We start from the raw sequence: 5,270 nt of genomic DNA, 5'->3' as shown, positions 1-5,270 counted from the left end.
TTAGCTTAATTAAAATCCATTTGTTTATTTTTGTTGTTGCAATTGCCACAGAAGTCTTCTTCATATCTTTTCCCAGGTCGATTTAAAATGCATATTTTAAGTCATTTACTCCTGACAACAACCCACAAGATCCATCCTGTTATTTTTCCTGTGATCAAGTTAAGGAAACAAAAGCACAGAGGGGTTAGGAACTTACCCCAAGGCACACAGCCAGGTAGACACCACCCCACATCTAACCAAGGTACTGCAGACAGAAAGATTCTGGGGTGCATCCCAGACACGAGAGGATGGCAGGAAGTCCATGAGAGGTTAAGCTGTGTGTGTGCTACAGAACTGCACTCAGCACAAAAGCATTAAGAACAAATTAAACAAGAGCGCCTCACCTCTAGCTATAGTCACAGAAGCCATGTTTTAAAAATGAGTGCAAGAGGGAACATAATTGCGTGTGAACTGCAGGGATCGGCCCCTGACATATCGTTTCACATTCCCTGGAAGGACTGCCCTGGCCTTTTCCCCTTGTATCCCCCAGGAAGTAGGTAAAAGCCTCCCCAATCCTGCTTCCAGGGTGGTCTTCTTTTCTCACAAGAAGCTCTTGGCTCCGAGGAGGGCCCCGAGTTTGTGTCTGAGTGTTTGGCAAAGCGTCTGGGGATTTCAGAGCCCTCCTGCCCCGCGTGTTCCCCCTCTCTTAGGGGACACGGCCCCTGCTGAATCCCAGAACTTCTATCTGTGGACACGGCCCATGCTGAATCCCAGAACTTCTACCTGTAGTGGAAACAAGTCCTCAAAAAGCCGGGAAGGTGTTTGAACTTGTCAGAAAAGGGTTACTCTGTGTATGGTGGGGGGCAGGGAGGAGGAGGCTGGTAGAAAATAAGGAAGAATCGCGTGCCATGTTGGATGATTTTTAAACGTTAGGAAAGTTGGGACAACCAAAAAGCCTAAAACAATCAATAGTAGAGACAGACATCGCTGTGGGTTTTCTAAAATAAATTTCCTGCTGTTGGTGCTGATTTAGCATCATCAGAATTACAACAAAGAAACAAAAAAGGCATATGATAAGCAAAGGAGTACCTAGGTTATAGCAAATTAGAAAAATCAGCAAAAACGAGTCCCTTTCAATAAGGAAAATTTATCTATGGCATAAGGCCTTGCCCAAAGCAGCCTTTAAATGATACTTAAGTGAGCAATCCGCCAAATGACTGAGTATTATCATATTCATTAATTTGGAAAGAAAACTCTACATGCCGACTACCCAGATGCTAAAAACCCCTCTGACATACACACAAACAACCCCAATTCAATTATTATTATTATTTTTTTTTTAGTTTAACCACCTAAGACTACAAAGATAACGTCAGGTTATGTGGGGTGGGGAGGGTATAAAATAGTGTGATTTCCTGGAAATCCCACAATGCAGTTTCACTTTGAACTTGCAAACAAATATCCAGGCATGATCTGCATGAAACTGGGTGGGGTTTCGTTCTAGAACTATGGGCCCCAATTAAAAATAATGAGGCCTGTCTCCAGCCGCCAGACCCAATTAGAGATAATGAGGACTGATGGCTCCTGAAATAGATTCATTTTTCTCTGATAGACGAGTTGGGACAGGGGTCTTGGTAGGGGTCATTGGGATAGGCCTGGCAACAAAGCCTGGGTCACTCAAGCTTACGGAGCCCTTACGAATCCCGTTATTAAATTAGGAAGTAGGAAGTTCCTTGGCTCCTAAAGGACAGGAGTAACCCTAGCAAGACGTGCACCCATCAGACACATTCAGATACACATTGTTGTCCAAACGGTATGTCTGTTGTTGCCATTAAAAACTTTTAAATGATGGCCATATCATTTAAATGATTACTTTATAAATACTCAAAAAGCATAGTGGACTTTATGTATGCAGTATATATGTATGTGCATGTGTACGTATTTTTGTGTGTACACTTATTTGGAATAATTTCTTTTCTTTTTGGGGCAGGGGGGGACAGAGTCTCACTCTGCTGCCCAGGCTAGAATGGCCATGGCATCAGTCTTGCTCACAACAACCTTAAACTCCTGGGCTCAAGAGATCCTCCTGCCTCAGTCGCCCGGAGTGCTATGATTACGGGCATGAGCCACCGCGCCTGACCTGGAATGATTTTAGATTTACAGAATAGTTGCAAAGACAATGTGGTCCGTTCCCACGTCACTTTTACCCAGCTTCCCCTAACATTAACATCTTCCCTAACTTGGTACACGGTTCACAACTAAGAAATGAGATTCACATTACCTTAGCTAGACTCCCAATTTGATTCAGATTTCACCAGTTCTACCACAAATGTTTGTTTTCTGTCTGAGGATCCCATTCAGGACACCACCCTACTGTCAGAAATGACCATGTTCATGCATTTGTTTATTGAGTCATCATGTGACTCCTCCCCCATACATTCCTGGAAAGCAGAGAGTCTGTGTCTACCCTGTCCACAGCTGGGTCCCCAGGCTCCTCACAACGCGGAACTCTAGGAACCAAAGCGTACCATCGCCCACGTGTGTAAGAGCTCCATTGTCCAGGCCTTGGCACAACAGCTGGCATGTAATTGGCACATGATATCTGAGGCTGAATTGTTTTTAAGGAGGGGGAGCAGAGTATCATGGTAAGAACTTGCACTGCTTAATTATTATTAGTTGAATGAATGAAAGGAAAAGGCCATCGTTTAGGGAAGGCAGGAACCAAGTCCACAGGCAGCTCCTAATCTATAAGCTATTTCAACAGCCTGTACCTTTTGTTTTTTTGTTTATTTTTTTGAGGCAGAGTCTCACTCTGTGCCCTGGGTAGAGTGCCATGGCATCAGCCTAGCTCAAAGCCACTCAAACTCATAGGCTCAAGTGATCCTCTTGCCTTAGCCTCCAAAGTAGCTGAGACTACATGTGCCTGCCAGACACCCGCTAATTTTTTTTTCAGTAGAGATGGGGTCTTGCTCTTCCTCAGCCTGGTCATGAACCCCTGAAGTCAGGCAATCCTCCCACCTCAGCTTCCTAGGGTGCTAGGATCACAGGCATGAGCCACTGTGCCCGGCCCAACCTGCATCTTTGAATCATTTTCAAGCATCAGGAATAACAACAGGCTAGCTCACAATCCCCGAATCATCCAGAAGGCATTTTAACACCCATTGAGATGACTATTAATTTGTTCTCTCCATAGTCTCCCTTGGAAAGATTTTCTTCCTTTCTTTTCTCCCTCTCAATAATTAAGGAAAGAAGGCAACCCTACCTAAGGCGAGGTAAGCAAACTTTTTCTGAGAAGAGCTAGACAGGAAATCTTTTAGGGCTCTGTTACAACTACTCAATTTGGCTGTTGAGGCTGAAAAGCAGCTATGGGCAAAATGTACACAAATGAGTATGGCTGTGTTCCAATAAAGTTTCATGTACAAAACCAAGCAGTGGACCACAAGTAATATCAATCGTGCATTACATATAACGTAAGGTGGCATATGGAACAGAACAGGTACAAAGTTAAACGTACCATCCATTGCACAGTTTGTGCATATCAACAAAGGAAGTTTCTTTTGTTGCAGTTTGGCTGGGGCTGGGTTTGAACCTGCCACCTTCTGTAACATATGGGGCTGGTGCCCTACCCACTGAGCTAAACAAAGGAAGTTTCTAAAAACAAAAACTACTTTGCAAAAAAAAAAAAGCGATTTTATTGTATGGATAACTGGCATAGCATAAAACTGTTATGAACAAAAGGTCAATCACTTCATACTCATCATTTTTTGAATGTGATAAGAACATTTATTTATTTATTTTTGGAGACAGAGTCTCACTATGTCTAGGGTGACCCGATTTTAACATTTGTTAAGCGGGACAACATGGGGTGGGAGGGGCGGGGCAGGGGACGGAGCAGGGCAGGGCCTGACAACAATGCAAACTTTGATTAGCAGTTCTTGATAATCACTTCTCAACAATTATTTGTTATTATTACAGTTTAACATTATAAAATTAACAAAAATAACATAAAACTCATATTCTGGCGAAATAGCCACATGGCAGCCGAAAACCGTATATTCCCTTCCTGTTCTCCGGCCCGTTTGTGCATTCTTTCCAAAAATCGGGACTTTTTAAAATCGCCACGGGATGTGGGACAAATTGTTAAAAAGTGGGACTGTCCCGCCAAAAGTGGGACGTCTGGTCACCCTAACTATGTCACCCTTGGTAGCGTGCAGTGGCGTCACAGTTCACAGCAACCTCAAGCTCTTGGGTATAAGCAATTCTCTTGTCTCAGCCTCCCAAGTAGCTGGGACTACAGGCACCTGCCGCAACGCCCAGCTATTTGTTGTTGTTGTTGTCATTGTTGTATAGCAGGCCCAGGCTGGGTTTGAACCCGCCGGCCCCAGAGTATGTGGCTGGCACCCTAGCCACTGAGCTACAGGTGCCAAGCCAGGAACATTTAATAACATCTACTCTTGTGGCAAATTTCAAGGATATATTAATTAGCTTGATTATGGTAATTATTCCACAATGTATGCATATTATATCAAACCATCACTTTATATACCTTAATATGTACACTTTTATTTGTTGATTATATCTCAATAAAGGTGGAAAAAGGAAATACTTGGTGAAAAATGTAGGATAAAAATATATCACGTCTCTGCAAAACATACAGAAAAGAAAGCAAGATCAGAAGACAAACTGTTTTTGAGATGTTATTTTTATAATTTCACTGTTATCTTAGATTCATTTATTAAAGAGCATGAAAAGGGGAGACAAAAGAATAAAAATTAGAGAGCTGGCACTGCCACACCCTAGCTCTGTGACCTGTACTGTAACCCCACGGTGTCTTGGTTTCCTCATTAGTTTAAAAGGGATACTAGTAGCATCTCTCTTATAGGCTTGTAAGGATTAAGTATTAACGCAGGTTGCTTGCATAACATCATGAATGTACTAAATCCTTCTGAATTGTTCACTTTAAAATATTTCATTTTGTGTTATGTGAATTTCACATCAATTATTAAAAACAACCAAGGTGAGGCTCGGCGCCTGTGGCTCAAGCAGCTAAGGCACTAGCCACATACACCAGAGCTAGTGGGTTCGAATCCAGCCCAGGCCTGCCAAACAGCAATGACAACTACAACCAAAAAATAGCCCGGCATTGTGGCAGGTGCCTGTAGTCCCAGTTACTTAGGAGGCAGAGGCAGGAGAATTGCTTGAGCCTGGGAGTTGGAGGTTGCTGTGAGCTGTGATGCCATAGCACTCTACCCAGGGCAAAAGCTTGAGGCTCTGTCTCAAAAAAAAAAAAA

Source organism: Otolemur garnettii, unplaced genomic scaffold (genome assembly GCF_000181295.1).
Source record: "Otolemur garnettii isolate 467f Iridium unplaced genomic scaffold, OtoGar3 scaffold00038, whole genome shotgun sequence".
Classification (NCBI taxonomy): domain Eukaryota; kingdom Metazoa; phylum Chordata; class Mammalia; order Primates; family Galagidae; genus Otolemur; species Otolemur garnettii.
Note: the sequence above shows the minus strand (reverse complement) of the source record.